Source organism: Acanthaster planci, linkage group LG10 (assembly GCF_054643075.1).
Source record: "Acanthaster planci isolate LZ-2023a linkage group LG10, COTS_SCS, whole genome shotgun sequence".
Lineage (NCBI taxonomy): Eukaryota > Metazoa > Echinodermata > Asteroidea > Valvatida > Acanthasteridae > Acanthaster > Acanthaster planci.
In genome coordinates, this window is record NC_141786.1 from 15,020,130 (window position 1) to 15,036,752 (window position 16,623).

The 16,623-nt window shown below is 44.2% G+C and overlaps 1 long non-coding RNA gene across 10 annotated transcripts; it reads right to left on the reverse strand.

The window, feature by feature from the left end:
• Positions 1–129: 129 nt before the first annotated feature.
• LOC110983054 (uncharacterized) lies at positions 130–16,313 on the reverse strand. Of its 10 annotated transcripts, none has more exons than XR_015427034.1 (7): positions 15,749–16,313; positions 12,556–12,634; positions 12,029–12,108; positions 6,780–6,876; positions 5,745–5,871; positions 5,180–5,323; positions 130–3,471 (listed from the first exon to the last, which is right to left on the reverse strand). It is a non-coding gene; the product is annotated as an uncharacterized LOC110983054 (long non-coding RNA). The 10 variants fall into 10 exon arrangements; XR_015427037.1 differs by having other exon boundaries at positions 5,745–5,876; XR_015427043.1 differs by lacking the exon at positions 5,745–5,871 and adding an exon at positions 7,423–11,552 and having other exon boundaries at positions 6,780–6,873; positions 15,749–16,305.
• Between the last annotated feature and the right edge of the window lie 310 nt (positions 16,314–16,623).

The window sequence follows — 16,623 nt, forward strand, 5'->3', positions numbered from 1 at the left end:
GTAATGTAAAATCTAAAGATGGAAACAGATGTGCCTTAAACTCTGGCAGTGTAAAATGGTCCAGATTAGGAGAAGGGTTAAGTGGCAAAGTACTGCAGTTCTACAAATAGATATACATGTACAAACAAGTTGTTCTGCTGGTTTAAATAAATGAGCATTTATTTCACTTGTAAATAGAAATTAGCTGGTTATAGCAATAAATGGTGGTTGTTTTACAAAGCATTTTTGCAAGGTAATATTTTTCAAATGAAACAAATTTTATGTCAGTGCTGAAAGGTCCTTAAATGCACTAGGTGTTTAGTGAAAAATATTGTTTTTAGACATTAATTTGGGAAACAGAATTGGTTCAAATTTAAACATACTAAAAAATAAAAAACTGTTTAAATCCAAAATTTCTTTCCTGCACAGATTAAGGCCCTTAGAGTGCTTTCAAAAATTAGATTTTTGCAGGAATGACCTTTTAGCACTGAGCCAACCATTTGCAACTTGCAGTTTTGTGATAATTTTAAGTGAAAGACTTTTTTCTAATGCTCTGGCAATGTGGCTGTACATCTTCGAAAACACAAAATGCATATAGAATTTTGTCCCAGGAAAAACTCATAAAGATGAACAAAGAAATTGACTGGAGTGGGATTGGAACCTGGGACCTATGGAACACTGTACCAGTGTTCTACCAACTGAGCTATCCAGCACTACGTTGGTGGCGCTTCCCATTAGTCAATATATCTGTTCGGGGGCGAACTTGTTAAAAGTGAGGTTCAGAACAGCCACTGGGTTGACTGAACAGTGCTGGTATTTTGGCTGCCTGAATGGGAACACCATTCATTTTTTAAAAGCATGCAATATTATAAGCTTTTAGTCCTCAAACGAAGTAGTATCAAAGTGTCTAGAGTCTTTCCTAATAGTAATTATTTGCAAATTTTGAAATACATGTACATTCTATGGAGTCTTGATAACTTAAATGTAAACATGAATGTTTTTAGATGTGCATTAATACATGTATGAGTCAATGCGTTACGATGAAAAGAAAACAAATTAACGGTGAATAGTCTTTCTTCAAAAGCAAACTGACCAATTGTCTTCAATTTACAGATTACCTCTCAAGTCATGAATAATTTGGATGCAAGTACAGTTTGCCACTATACTGAACAATTTGGTATATGGAACATGCCTCTTGGCTCCCAAATTTTCTGCTCACTTTTACAGAACATCACAAATTTGCTTCAAAAAAAAATTAGGACTGATGACAGTGACCCAAAAGTTGTGATGTCAATAAAGTCCAAAATTGGAACGGTCATGTTATGAGCAACAGCAAAACAAGCAGCCACAAAAGAAAGTACGAACAAAAACACACGTATGTGTAACAACTGACATATCAACATAGGAAATAGCAAATAGCGCCCTTTTTGCCAGGATTTTGCCCCCTTTTATGGAAATTGAAACATTTTGATTTTTAGGCCTATGAAAATGCTACAATTGGAACAGTACCAATGAAATCGCAATAGTTGGGGCCGTATGCTACACCAGGCATTGTGTATGGACCCTGCCCTGTTCATTATAGCAGCATTGCACTGTATACCAATATACATATACACTACTCAAAAAAAATTGAAGGATCAGACGTTTGTCTTTGAAAATTTCAGCCACGTGTGTACCTCATTGACTTCGCTTATTGAAGCTCATGTTCACGTTTGGTTGAGCACCATAAAATGTGCGACTACGCAATTGGTTAGTCGTGTTTCAGAGCCCAAATAGCTGGAAGGGTCAAAAAGCATTGGGCAATGTGTATTGCTCAGGTATTGCACAACTTCAAAATGGCCACCTGTCACTCTCTTTGCACATAAATTAAGGATGGGATGACTCTGAGGCAAGGGGTGAGAGACTGGGAGTGTCTTAGAGAGTTTGGGGGGGGGTACAATGACATGAATGAAACTGGCCAGCGCCATACAATCCTGGTGTGGTAAAATGTACTTAAGGGCATTTTGAGCAAAAGGGACCAAAATATTGGACCTCTTACCATTTTTTGTTTAGGTTTTGGAAAACTGTGAAGCTGTTTTTTTTTTTCATGTCCTGACAACCACAAAGTTGATTTTTTGTATCAATCATCATTTTTACAGATAATTATAAAAATGTGTAATTTGGGGGAAGATTTGCATTTTGCCAACAGATACAAGTCAGATGTTGCATTACTTCACTCAATAAAAGGGTCTCAACAGTTACATGTAATTTTTTCATGCTGAGATACATACATCTTCAAAGTGGTTCATTTCTGTGATTCACAATCACAAGTAGTGCCCTCACATTACCGGAATATATTCATAAACAGTGCCCTCACATTACCACGATATCATTCTATATTTGTAACTCATAAACAGCGCCCCCAGGTTACTGTGATATTGTAACTCATACACAGCGCCCTCACATTGCTTGGTTAAAACTCAATTTTTTATACATCATTTTCAGGGCCATAAAAGACCTGGACAAAGTGCTGACCAAAGTTTTTTTTCAGTCTCGTGAGACTTCAGTACTCTGTAGCGGAAGTTTCTTGTTTTGATGCCAGAAAATAGCCAAATTAAATGACGCTCATTTTTTATGATGTGAATACCATTTGTTTAAATTATTAATCGCTACGTAGAATCCTTTGATCCTTTGAGTAGTGTATTTATGCAGATAGACTTGCTCCATCACGAGGACCGAGTTCGGGCAGTTTGTTCCCGTGTGTTCAGAAAAACAGCTCTATTTGTTGTTCGTGGGTCGGCCGCTCGAACGCCAGGAACAAACAACCGGTTATCGCTGGTAGTTTGTGACATGCAACTGGCGGCGTCCATGCAGGCTACGTTATTCGAGAGTTAATGTTTGGATGGGCTGAATTCTTGTCTATACAAACAGGAACATTCATTTCTGTGTTACAGAAAATAATTAATGTTAATTTTGCAAAACTTCCCATTGTCTATGGCTTTGGAAGCCATCTCTCTACTTTTTGCAGCTGTTCAAAAATCAAAATCTCACGAGTTTTTCTGTGTGTTCCTGTAAAACCCTGACGAGGAGATGGTGTGTGATCCTGTTCCAAGAACAGTGTTCTTGAGTCATGTTCCCGCCATTCGAGCGCGAGAACAAGAAACCTGTGTCAAGAACAGGCCGCCCGAACTCGACCTAAGGTGGAAGCAAGGAACTGCATCTCTGAGAAGCCTGAGTCCTTTCCTTGCCTTTTTGTGAATCAATGCCTAAGATTCCGATGAGGAGCCCACATGCAATCTTGGAAACTGTTCCTCCTCAGTGATGGAGGTGAGGACTGGCATCTATCTGAGTTACTTCCTCTCCTTGACATTCTCATGAAGTGAAGTCCCATCGGATCTTGTCCTCCATCTTCCTTCGATTTCTCTCCAGTTTGAAGGAAGCGAGGGCGCTCTTCTCATCAGCATCATGGTCTGCTTCTCCTGGGGCATACCCACAGCTTTCATATGAGGAGGTCTGGGGAAGAAATTAATCAGAAAAGGAACTAAGTTGCAGCAGAAATTGAGACATTTCTTCAAAAATTATAAGATCCTTGCACGCTTCTTATTTCTACACCTTTTATTTCATAAAAAACTGTTAGTGTCTATTGCTTTTCATCAATTTTCATGTCAGAAAATGAACTATGGCAAGAGGATCACTTTGACACTGCTGACCCATTACTTCTGAAAGCATTTGTGATTTATTCTCTTTTGTTAAAAATATTTTTCCACACACCCCTTTAGGACTTAATCAAAAAGTGACATTTTTTAACACTTAAACTTGTCTTTCCCTTTTCCTAACAAGTGAGGGTGCTGTTTTACAGTAATACTGTAACATCAATCAGGGTAGGCCACAAACCTTAAGTATCTATGGACCAACAGCTCCAACAGAAATCAACGACTGATCCCGAAAGTGTGGGCAGAAATACGTCAATAGTGTGCACAAGTCTGTTGAGTTGGATACAAGTCAGGAATTTTGGATGGTGACTGAAAATACTTTGAAAAGTTCACAGTGGGTCCCTTTTTTGTTTTTAGTTCAACATTTGTCAAAATTAAGGTAGATCCTCCTTTAAATAAGAGCTCTAGACACTTAAATTTTTGTCCATATTCATTGCTCACTTTCAAAATGCCTGAACAAATCCCCACAAGGTACGTGATTTTAATTTCTAGAATTTATTTTCGAAATGTTTTGGAAACACAGTTCTCAGTGCTCTGTCAGATAAAACTTGAGAAAATATGTTAAATTGGCTTTTCAAAATATTCACTAAACAACAGGGATGTCAGGAATTTAGCTGAATTTTACATAATATGCACCTTAGCTTCTACTAATGGCTTGTAATAACGGGCAATATTATGAGGAAGAAAAATAATCTGTGCCTGGTTAGAACTTTAATAAAACGACAAACAGGGCCAAATAACATTTGATGGACAATTGCCACAGTTGCCCCCAATCCATCTTCTTTGATGTAGAGCAGTGCTGCACAGCAAATCATGAAACCCCTGGGGACAAGGCAGCCATTTGCTCATGGTTATGAATAATGGAGACTTTCCTTTAATTATGCCCCTGCTGTTGGTCTACAGGTATTTTATGTCTATGATTAGATGCTTCATTTCATGAGTTTTACTATTAAAACTGTGAAACCCAAATTGCTCCTTGAACATGTTGAACATGTCTCAGGAAGTGAGGACCAGTGATCAATGGTAATTTGTCACGAAACAACAAATAACCATGAAGGAAAAGGACCTTTAGGCCAGGAAAATATGAACAATTCCAGTATAGTGGGTGAAGAGCTTGCCCTGGTTACAAGGGTTTAACCTCATTCCTTTCGTCTTGCTTGGTTGATACATTGCACACAACCATCCCTACGTCAGGGTTGCCCTAAAAACTAGCCACAGGCACCCAAGGGTGCCAGTGGATCCAGGACCCAATTTTTTTTCAGGGAGGGGGGACATGTCAAACTTGATTTTGGGGGCCAAATTTATTTTAAGAGTTTTTTGCGCAGTTAAGCTACATTTCCATTATTCAAAAGAAGAGAAATTAAATAGACCAAAAAGATCCTTTCATTTTTTTCCAACGAAAACGATATTTGCTCCTTTTTTGGTCATGACCCCAATAGGCGCCCTCCCCCTTTCCCGGATTCATCCTTGCAGAAAGTCAGCAATGATATGAAACACAGGACTCTTACCTGTGCTACTTATGACATAACCTGTCTCTTCACTTTATAGAGATTACATCGGTCTGTCCACTCGCACCATGACGCCAGCCAGCCTTAACGTTCATGTAGGCAGCCATGGCAGTACATTCACCTGGCAAGGAGGCCTTCCCAAATCTAAACACAAGGAAAAATGTAAAAAAAAAAAACAAGAAGAAAAGGTCACCCAAGGTTTTCAGTCACACTGTAACAATAATCTTTTCCCCACATGAGCAAAACATCCACGTTTCAACCCATCACCACACAGACTCTTATTGTGGGTTGCTGTTAAATTCATAAAAACCATTCAGTGCTGGGGAGTGCAGGGGGTAACAGGCTGGGTGGAGTCAGGGCCCAATTTCATGGGGCTTCTTAACATAGTCAGAAGAAAAATCGTGCTAACTTTAGCAGAAAAATGTGCTAACCTTGAGCACTATTTCAGGGCAGTGCTCGGGGTGCTTGTGCTAACGGCTGCGTGTGGATAGAAATTTCTGTTATTACATCACTAAGTTGAAGCAAATCTTTCTTCCAAGGTTAGGATGCATTTGGCTGTACTTACTGTTTACGGTATGCATGAAATATGCAGAGCCTCTGTAAGCGTGAAATCATGTGCTAAGCAGCGCCGAGAAATTGGGCCCTGATTGTTACAAGCAAGGTTCCAACGAAATCCAATTCAGTGACCTTTCCTGCACTTTCCAAAACAAAAATATGACAATTGCCATGGCATTTAATGCCATTTTGCACAGAAAATTTGTTAGGTATAATAAACGAAGACTACCATAGCCACTATCCATAACCACCATCAAAATCACCCTTATACAATATTGATTTCCATGACATTTCCTCAGGGGTTTTGTAATATTTGGAAAGAGTAATCCGTCTCCAATCAATTCCAAATATTTCGGAAAATCACGTTAAAAAATGTCATTTTCTTATTAATTTTGACGATAGCATCATTCATGCCTGGACTGAAGTGTTGAAACAATGCCAGAAACAGAGATGCAAAGCTGCCAGAATACTGCCACATTGTCACCCTATACTTTCACCCTAAGTGTTCCATGTACATGCCATTGGAAAGATCTCTTTCTGCTGAACTAAAAAATACCAGTATCTCAATTTTTGAAAATTCCAACTTTCAGCTCATTTTGTGGTGACAGGTCACATGTCACACATTTTCCAGAAGCCTTCGGAGTTTCTTTGAATAACTCTTTTTGGTCATTCTGACACCATTTTTGTGAAAAACCAACCTACGGTTCTTGCACAGCACCTTTTTTGCTGAGAGAGGTCAACCAAGAATGTACACTTTCTGCTGCTATTCCCAACTTCCAAGTGACTGTCAAACCATATATGACAGATTGAGATAAAACTTCAATATTTGTTTGGAGAAGGAAAGACATGCACAGTACGAAAATTGTACAAAAATCCAGCATTGGACAACCCAATTCTTGGGGGATTGCCGCAGGCTGTGAAGTGGTCCAATGTAACCAAGCTCTTTTAGAGATGAGACGTTAGGAAGTACCAGGGCCAAATCTACCTGCAAAAATTGATTTCTTCACAGATGGCAGATATGACTGACAAGTGACAGCTTATCTACCTGCTGTTTTCTCCATCCACTGTTCTTGCTCCATATTACTGTCAGAGTGGCTGTCACTTGGGTCCTCAATGGACCTTGATCTCTCTTGAGCCCGCTTCTTGAGAAGGAAAAAAAAGGAGATAAAATATGGATGTCATCCCCGACTCTAGGTGTTAACTTCAGCAGTGAAAACAGAGTGGTGACTTCATCATAAAAGATTGAAAAAATGAACAAAAAATGTAAGCAGTATCTTTCCTTAGTGGAAAGCTGCATTGAATTGTCGACTTTGTCAGACAAAGGAAGTCACAGTACAAAGGTTTTTGTATAGAATTGTTCATTTTGTTTCTGATATCTACTGGTGGGCCTTTTTACACACAGTCTTTGGACAAAGTACATGTGAGGGATAGCGGGTTAGCGTAGCGGTTCTTTCCTCGCTTTGCACCAATGAGGCCCGGGTTCGAGTCCCGGCTTGGCCCAGGCTTTAAGTGCATTTGGTTTCCAGTCCATGCTCGCTCTTGCAGGTTTTCTCTGGGTACTCCGGTTTCCTCCTGCCTCTAAAACTGGACCTTCTTCTATAACTCCTTAATGTGATGCTGAGGAGGGTCGGCGACGGGAGTGTAGTTACTAAAGAACAAAGGCTGGCGTTACCCAAGCGAACACTCACCAGAGGAAAAGGTATCTACAATGAGGAGTTCATTGTTCGGTGTGGAACGGCGCTAGTTGCTGCGCCGTGAGCTGTCTCGCTCCTCAGAAAATCCTTCAGGTAGCACTCGGTGAAGGTGGAGGGGGATTTCCAGCAAGCCGCCTGGCATATATCCGCCAAGGAAATGCCTCTGAATTATGACCAGGCCGTGGAGGAGGCATGAACATCATGGGCTCTGATAAGAGAACGAGTCTTCTTGTCATGCCGAGTCGGCCAGTCTTGGTTCGCGCAGATAATGGCCGAGGTTGTCACCGAGCAATAGCGTCTTTCGCCGCTGGATGAAAGGGCTTTTGTGGTAGTGATGAAGAGTCTGGAACCAGGTTCACGACGATGCTTGGTCCTGGCGAGGTACCACTTAAGAGTACGAACTGGACACCATTTTTTGTCAGTCATCTCCCGAAAGAGACGTTATATCGAGGATAAATATGTTTGGAGGCTGGAACGTAGGTGTCTGGTACTTTGTCAGGAACTCAATGGCTGGGATAAGGCAACTCCATGCGGTTCCCAACTATGTGACCTTCAGCAGTTGACAGAGCATGCACTTTGCTGCCGCATCTGGAAGTAACGACGGCCAGGAGGAACGCCAGTTTGATGCTGAGATGGAGGTCAGATGCACAAAAGCGGCTCGCAGGGTGGACAGGCGAGAACACGCAAGATGCTCCCAAGATCACAAGACAGAACGAGGCGTTTCATGTGAGGACGCTCGACAAACATTTCCCAAAGGAGATGGTGGATGGCGGCGTTATCAGAAATCGTTGACCCGTCGCTGAACCCTGAATGGACAGCCGGCCGGTCGTTGCAGATGGTGGCATTCTGGAGGCCGACTGAAAGAGATACATGAAAAAGTGTGCAACTCAGCTCACAGAAGCTTCATTTGGAAAAACATAGTGGTCGTTACACATCTATTAAAATGTTGTAGTCGACTGTTGTAAGTTCTGCGTGTGGACGGTCATTGGCCCCATGCTGCCATGGATGCAGCGTCTGCAGAAAGGCCTGATGCTCTGAATGATCATTGGACAGAAGGCCGGACCAGTCCACTTGTAGAGCGTCCGTCGCCCAGGCTCGTGGGTGAGGAAACCTGGAGCAGAATGTCGGAAGATGAGTATTGTCGGCTGATGCGAAGAGGTCAACATGGGGACGTTCGATCTCCTCGAAGATCTGCCTGACCACGCTCGGATGAAGAGTCCACTCAGTCGGACGGACAGTGCCTCGGGAGAGAGCGTCTGCTATGCTGTTGGCTGTTCCTGCTATGTGAGCTGCCTGGAGAGAGATTCCATGATCGATTGCCCACATGAAGATCTGCCATGTAAACACGCAAAGCTGGGGGGAGCGAGTACCGCCTTGGTGGTTGATGCACTACCACTGTGGAGTTGTCGCTGTGGATTTGAACCAAGAGACCCACTAAGTGCCGCTGGAAGAGACGAAGGGCATTGAATATTGTCTGAAGTTCCAGCAGGTTGATGTGTTTGTTGCGGAAGGAAGAGTCCCAAACCACGGATGTGTGAAATGGAGGAAGGGAGGCCCCCCATCAGAATAGCGACGCGTCCATTGCCATTGTGATGTTCGGTCTGGAGGGAGCGAAAGGACGACCGGTCGACAGGTGCTCATTGACGGTCCACCACCGGAGGTGATTGTGAACCTCCAGTGGGAGAGGGACTGAGGTAGAAATCAGGTCGCTCTTGGGGCAGGACCGAGACAGGAGATGTAGTTGAAGTCGACACCATGGGACGAGGTCGACCAAACTGGCCATTAGTCCGAGAAGACGGAGCCAGGCCAGCGCCGGAGGTGCTTTGGATCACAAAAACTGAACGACGCATTGTTGTAGGTTCAGGATGCATTCCGGTGTCGGGGTCACGATGCCTCTGTGAAGGTCGAGGATCGCCCCAAGGTACATGTAGGTCAGCCGCTGTGCTGGGTCAAGGCCAGACTTGTCTTGGTTGACGAGGAACTCCAGGCGAGTCGTGACATCGAGGGTGAGAGAGGTGCAGGCTCTGGCCTCGTCGGGGGAGTGACCGACGATCAGCCAGTTGTCCAGGTAGGTAGGTGGCGACAGTCTAGGTGATCCTGGTAAAGACCCTAGGTGAGGTTGAGAGGCCGAAGGGAAGGGCCCGAAACTGGTAGGTTTGGCCAGAGTACTTGAAGCGGAGGAACTTGCAAAACTGTTCGTGTATTGGGATATGGAGATACGCGTCCTGCAGATATATGGAGGTGGCCCAGCACAGGACTGGTAGGGAGCACAGAACCACACTCAGTGTCTCCATTCGAAACCGCCTTGGCTTGATGAACTTGTTGAGCGGTTTCAGACTGATTATCGGTTGCCATTTTCCCATTTCTTTCTTGGGTGTCAGGAAAAAGGACGAAAGGAAACCAGTGGATTATTGGTTTGGATGTACCGGTGTTATGGCTCCTTTGCGCAACAACGTTGAGATCTCCTCCTCCAGAGCCAGGCGCTTGGATTTGTCGCATCGGGGAGGAATGGAACGGAAGACCTGGACAGCGGGGGACTCGTGAACTCAAGGGAGTAGTCGTAGGCAATGATGGGGAGGACCCAGCTGTCTGCGGTGATCTCCCCCCAGAACCTGTGAAGTTGCCCAGGTGGTCGCCAACGGGAATTGGAATCTTGACAGATTCGTAGGGGATGTTCATGGCATCCACCGTGTTGGCTCTGCGGTTAGAAGTGGCAAGAAGGGAGATTCATGTAAATTGCTCAAAAATCGAGTTGAGTCCCTCGTCGAGCCCAAAGTCTGGGGAGATTGGAGAGTCCTCTTCACAAGCCTAGGCAATATACTCCAAAAGAAGGAGGAGGAAGGCTGAACACCGGAGGCCGAATCGAGACGCTGAGTCCACGCGGCAGAGAACTGTTTCAAGGTTGGCCTTGTCCTTATCCCGAAAAATATTGCGCTTGCCAGAATCACACGAGATCTTGTCTATCGCAGCATCAGGGACGACAAGAAGCGAGAGACATCCTCTAGAGGAAAACAGTAGTAGGACAGGGCCCTGGGAGGAGCTGTGGCCAAGCGTTTAACCTTTACGAGGGCGTTCATCATCTCCACACAGGAATGGTCTAAAGGAAATTCCGGGAAGATGGGTTCAGCCAACTCAAGGCGTGAAGGGTGGCGTTTGAACAAAGAGTGTCCCTGTTCAGACGGTGTGGGGTCTGGCGATGGGAGTCCAAGGATGTGGATCATGTCCCGTTGGAGAAGGCACGGGTGACTCTCCGGCTGGGTCAGACCAGCCACCGAGTCGATGTCATTATCCTCCGAGGAGACGGGCTGAAGACAGGTGGGAGGAGCCGACCCGTGTTCCGAGCATAACGAGCAACCATGAGGCGGAGGTGATTCTGACACTGCGACTGGTTGAGGGGACGGTTCTGGTTGAAGAATAAAACTCGCCTCGGTCTACGAGAGGGCCCCGTGTGAGGGAGGAGGGACGGCCAGGTGGGCTCCGGGTCTGGTACTGTCGCGGCCAGCTGAGGATTAGAGTCCATCTTGCGAGCGAGAGAGCTGAAAGCCTCTGTGAGAGACTGGAGGATCGCCATCCACGGGGGAGGATCCGAATCGGGAGTGGTGTCTCTTCTTAACCTTGGATGAAGAAGAGGCCGAAGATGATGACTTGGCCTTGCGCTTCTTAGTTTTTGCCGGTACGGGGGAACTGGAGGCCGGAACAGTTGGAGGAAAAACCAGGCGGGGATCCCCTGAGTGATCGGTCATCTCCTGGGAGGAGCATCCCAAGTCAGGATTGATGGCCTCATGACCAGAATCCATCTGCAGGCCAGAACTGCGGATGAGGTGTGGTGGACGGAAGCCACGACGGTGAAGCAGTCCGGAGGGGGCGCCGTAATCCACGGCAAAGGGAGGCTGGGCATCATGCTGGCTAGCTGACTCGCCCGTGGCAGAAGCGGTGGAGCGCAGTGAACCCGCGGTGGAACTCGTTGCCTACTTCGAGGGAGTTGACTTCCGAGCGGGTGCTACACGGCGAGCAGTAGCCGGTGAGGGACCCGGGGCAGATGGCGAACCGTCGCCCTGTGGGCCCTGCTGAGCCATCGGTCAGTAGAGTCGTCCGGGGATGCGGTTGGTAGCCATGCCCGGGACCTGCAGCACAAAGGAATGGGGAACGGCTCATTACTCCCAAACAATCATGATCAAGGGCATTGTTGCGGCATAACTCGTTCAACCCGATCTGTTGGTGCAAGGTGGGCGCTGATGACCACAGGTAAAGTACGAATTCAGCACGTCAGTTCAGTGGGTAGGTGGGTGGGGTAGTCATCAGTGATCACAGGCATTGTTACGACACCCCTCTCTCAGCCCGATCAATCCTGGTAGTGGTCATTAGCGATCTAGGCATGTTGTGGTACTTTGAGCTCAGCCTGATCTGAAGATAAAGGCCTGGGGTCTGTTGCGGCAGACCACGCTCACCCCCGGCCTATTCATTCCACTGGGTCTCTCCTCGTCATGGCCGCTAATCGGATAACGCAAAACTGCACCACAAAGGAGTGGGGCAGCCCACCAAGCCCCACTCCGCGGCCAGACCCGTATAGCGTTGGGCTGTATTATTTGAACGTACGCACTGCATAGAGAACAAAGGGCTTCCCAGCCTTATTCCACGGCCATACCCAGCACAACGCATCATAGTAGGTCACACCCAAACCTGTATAAGATGCACAGAAAAAGAGGGGCAGAAAAGAACAACACAGAAAAACACAGCATGCAAAAAGAAGGAAATGTAAAAATAAGCACTCTTACCAAGAGATAAGAAATCACTCTTTATTTCGTAACAGGAATCAAGTCAATTCACAAAAGCGAAAGGGATGGAACTTGAAACTTCAAAAATGCCATAAAGACACGTCCGTAAACGATAGGCGCTGAGAAAAGAAGGACGAACATGGCAGCGAGACCGCAATGCATTGTGGAGGGTCAAGGGGCAGCATGCATAATCAAGTCTTTTCAGCAAATTATAATAGGCACATGGGAAATTTGCATATGTAGGCTTGACAGGGGTATGCGAACGCAGGAGACCGAGTAAACTTGCAGGAACAAAGTTTACTTTCTCAATCCAGCTTGTCATTGAATAACCAGGTGCTGGGAAGGAACTTACTCAGGTTCTGTGCTCTCCACTGATGCTGCCCAATCATTGGTCACTCCTTGCTCCATCATCTTCTCTTAATAACTTCCTCCTACAATAAAAATAAAAACAATGCATCTCTTCAGCTTTTACTGTAGTCACAGCAACATCCCTCATTTATTGTTGAAACCCCCTAACTGCGCGCCCCTAACTTTGGGGCAGTTTGATTTTTTGCCTCCAGTGCCATGCTGGAGCAACATTTTTACTTCAAATTTCAAACTATGTGAAATTTCATCAAACTCCCACATCTAATTCACAACTCCTGATTTTACTCACCCACTACAATTTCCCAATGAAAATTTTATTTTGGTTCTATTTTCCATTTTTATTCCTTCAATACAAAATGGACACTTCTAAACTTGCTTAAAAACTAAAAATAATTTTCTCACAAACTTTTGTTTAAGTGTATGTAAATTGAGGTAATAACAGAAATCATTAATACAGAACTTCTCAAATGTTTATGTGGGGTTTTGGGCGATTGTTCAAGTGCGCCAAGTGAGGCAACACCAACAATCACGATGCAATGGCACGATTACTTAACATCCTCAATGTTAGTCGAGATGTAGGCCTACATGTACAGAAAGAAATCCATCACTGATGCCACTAATATTTCACTACAGTGACCTAACAGTATTAGTATAGGCACCACCAGCCATCTCAAAGCAATAAAAAAGTGTCCTAAAAGGTCAACATTTAGCAGTGAAAATGTTGCTGGTATTCACTTAAAAAACACTTGAACATTTTGGACCAGATAAGGTTTCTCCTCCCATGGTAGATTTGTGCAAAGGGTGTCAAGCTGCATCCACCTTACATCTACATTTATTTCATTTATTAATTTGATCATCCAACAGTGCATTTAGCGCCAATTACAGGATGATAATGAGTGAAGAAGACAATGAAGAAATGTTCAGTTTGAGAGGTGGGAAGAAAAGCCCGGAAAAGTGTACATCATCAAACATCATGGAATTCTTTCTGAAATGTACATGTAGGTCTATCCACCTTGAGCAGAAGCACCCCCTCATTGGTCAAAAAGAGCCATGTCATGCATGTTGGTGGGGAGAGTTGATTTACTGGTAGTGACGCAACCGTGATGCGTGTACTTCATAGTCTCCTGTGGTGCAGTTCCTACCAAAGGAGCCTCCGCTGCTAGGACAATTGCGCCCTCTCATGGTCCCACCTACATGTACATGTAGGTCTCATACATGTATATGTACATAACCCTTACTGAAGAGACAAAAAGTGCTGTTCAATCTGGGCTAGGTGACAGGCCCAGGCTGAGAATAAGAACAGGATTGATGGAGAAAAGACATTCGCCATGTTTAGGAGGTTTACCCCAAGAACTGTAGGGTGTGCCTAAAGGATGTTCTAAAGTCACTTATCTGTGTGACTTGCACCCATGTTTGTTTATAAAGGTTTGCCATGCCATCTGTTTTTTAATCCAGCCTTTGAAATATTATGACCGGTGATGCAACCTTAAGGTACCTACATGTATAGCTCTTGAAAATTGTCAAATTAACGCCAGTTTTTTAGACTTTAAAACTAATCTTATTTTGAAAAATTGGAGGGTTTACTCACATACAATGTATCTCCTGTTTCCTTCCCAACAATCACATTGTACTGAATGATCTATGTGCATCACATGCTCAGTGCACATGTATGCGCTGGCCAATGGCCAATAGCAAGATCAGTTTGTCTATATATCAAGGAGGGAGTGGAATCTTGTTATTATCGCACGAGTGGCCTCTGAGATGTGTGACTGGAGTGATACCATCAGGCCAAGTGCTTTGCTAGCTGTGACAGGTTAAACACTGCCATCTCCAAAAATAGTTGAAATGACATGCGGTACTACATGTAGCTCGGCTATACTGGCCCTTGGCTGTCGCTGCATGTGCACTGTGGGATGAACACAAAATGTACAGTACGGTGCGATCCTTGGGAAGAAAATGGAAGAATGATGAGGAAACCGTCTGTGATTTTTGGTGAAAAAAACCTTCTTTAGCCTGGGTATCTCAAGCTTAATGGTTGCTCTCATTCTCAAGGGAAAATTTGATTGAAAAAAAGCGGAATCTGTGTCACTTAAATGAATCTACCCCCAGAGCTGAAGGGTCCGACGCCCATCCCACTCATGGACATCGGACCCAGCACAGACATGACAGACTGAATGACTTCTGGCAGTCTACTGTAACATGTCACACTACAGAACAAACTTCAACTCATTAAACTGTAAACTACTAAGTCTATCATGGAAACTTTCAAAATTCCATGAACTAAATGTATTTGCATGATTCCCTGCAAATCCTTTGTATTTGGACAATTAGCCTATCTTTACAAACATACTGTACCAAGGAGCGTTCCAAACCTTGTCGTGTCCAGTTTTCCCATTTTGCGCATGCCGCAGCACCACAGACATATACATGTAATTTATAAATGCATAGACCACCAGTCTTGCACAGTAAAATAAAAGTTAAACATCAGGGAGGGGGATTGGGCCAAGTCATGGTAGCCAAGTTTTCATTGTTTGAGTCAGAGTCCAGAAGAAGGTCTAAGGTCAAGTTTGAGTCTTTGAAAATCCACTGATCTCCACAGCAACTGACGACTTATTCGCAGAAGTTACTATCAGGAACCAAGTTTTCCTGTGACTTTTGAGTCAGGCTTAATCTATAACATACAGCATGCTTGTATGTTTGTGGATAAAGTGTACTTAGGCCTAGGGCCTACATGTAGGTATGCCAAAGTTTATTGAGCTGACAAGAAAACCTGGGATTTTGCCTTCTAATCTATGCCAAGTGCCTGGCCTTCCCAAATTACAAGGCCAGGCATTTCAAGCACATTTCAGTAGGCCCGGATAAAGTGTACTGTACATGTATGTAATGTTAGAATTCTGGAAATAAATGATGTACTTACATGTAACTTAAACACAGGTATAAAGTGTGTTGAAACTACATGTACATCATGGCTGGGCCAAGTCCTAGGCTACAGCCCTTCACCGCAGTAGCCTCCCTAAATTAACTTCCAAATATCACCTTTTAGAAATCCTTCATTTCCTCCAATCTGCCGTCAAACTAGTCTATAATCACAAGCGAATAAACATTTACAAATAGTCCATTAAGTGGTCAAATAAAGCAATGCAAATTCCAACAAAAATGGAAACAGTTACTAGGCCTACCTGTTGAAAAGCCACGTACAATACAAGTACATGATGTAGGCGCAGGCGCGCTAGGCTAGCTAGCTAGTCGCGCAGCTGCGCACTGCCGGCCGTCCGTGCGCGCGTGCGCGTGCAGCTAATGAGGCACACACACGCGCCGTCTATAAAATAAGAGATATACTGTATACAACATATACAATACAATTCAATTCAGAGAGTAGAGCTTGAATATTTGACTACAGGAATTTAAGACACCGAAATTGGGAAAATAATGAATAATCCTGATTATATAAAACCCCAGATAATGTGCCATATTTAAAATTTCAAGCTATCACGAACTACATGTACAAAATGCAAATAAGTTGAAGTTCGTTTGTTCTGTATGACCTCCAGTAAGTGTTTTGGTAAACTCCAGCAGAGACGGCCCTGCGGTAGTAAAACTGAGCACAATGTATGCAATTTTGTTACCAAATATAATCGACAAAAATCAAAGCAAGTATAATATATAGAAAGTCTAAAAATGGGTTATCAAAAATCACAAACTTGTACTCCTAATTTCATCACTTGGAACCTCCCTACATTTAGGATTAGGCATAGCTCCCGTAACCGCGTCCATGTAATAGTACACAAATATGCATCGTAGAACGTCATCTCATGAAATTATTCTCACCATTAAACTCAGTGGTGTGGCTGGGGAGGAGCCATCCCCCATGAAGAATCGTCTCCCCCCTTGCATATCCTGACGTGATCCCGATTATGTACAGGTATATGTCCAACATCCAGTCAGCCCCCCCCCCCAACTTTAGCGTGAAGGCCCTACTCCCCCTCCCCCTGCTCAGAATCCTGGCTATGCTGCTGATTGTTTCATAAATATTCATTATTTGATTTATACAATA